Here is a 913-nt window from a genome sequence, read left to right as displayed (position 1 = left end):
TTAAGGCAGAGAAGGTGGATGGAGTTTGTAGCTGATTACGATCTGGATATCACCTATCATCCGGGAAAGACTAATCTGGTCGCAGATTCCTTGAGCTGGAGAAGGGCCGACGTATCAGCCAAACGAGAAGTGGACGACCTGGACGGTACGGTTCGTGCCCTACGGTTGAACGCATCAACCAAAGAGTCTGAACCACTCGGATTAGAGGCGGTCAATCAGGCCAACCTGCTTACCCGAATTCGGTTGGCTCAAGGTCAGGACGAGAACCTGAACAAGGTTGCTCAGAATGATAGGATGGAGTACCAAACTGCAAAGGATGGTACCATCCTAGTAAACGGTCGGATCAGTGTTCCTAATGATAGAAGACTAAAGGAAGAGATTATGAGGGAGGCTCATAAGTCCAGATTCTTGGTTCATCCTGGTGCGACCAAGATGTACCAGAACCTTAAGAAGTTCTATCATTGGATCCGTATGAAGGCAGATGTCGCGTAGTGGGTGGCCAAGTGTTCCACTTGCCAACTCATCAAAGCAGAACATCAAGTGCCTAGTGGGTTATTGCAAAGCTTGCCTATTCCGGAATGGAAATGGGATCACATCACAATGGACTTTGTGACTGGGTTCCCTACCACGAGGAGTAAGAAAGATGCGGTTTGGGTTGTGGTTGATCGCCTCACCAAATCAGCACACTTCCTGGCTATCAAAAAGTCGGATGGGGTAGATCAGATTGTACGTAAGTACATTGATGAGATCGTCCGACTACATGGTGTGCCGGCAAGCATAGTTTCAGATAGGGATTCAAGGTTCACATCTTACTTCTGGAGGGCTTTCCAAAAGGCTTTAGGAACAAGAGTGAACATGAGTACAGCCTATCACCCACAGACTGATGGACAGTCTGAACGAACGATCCAGACAT

Source organism: Brassica rapa, unplaced genomic scaffold (genome assembly GCF_000309985.2).
Source record: "Brassica rapa cultivar Chiifu-401-42 unplaced genomic scaffold, CAAS_Brap_v3.01 Scaffold1007, whole genome shotgun sequence".
Taxonomy (NCBI): domain Eukaryota; kingdom Viridiplantae; phylum Streptophyta; class Magnoliopsida; order Brassicales; family Brassicaceae; genus Brassica; species Brassica rapa.
The sequence above is the reverse complement of the archived record's forward strand: the minus strand, read 5'-3'. Positions refer to the sequence as shown.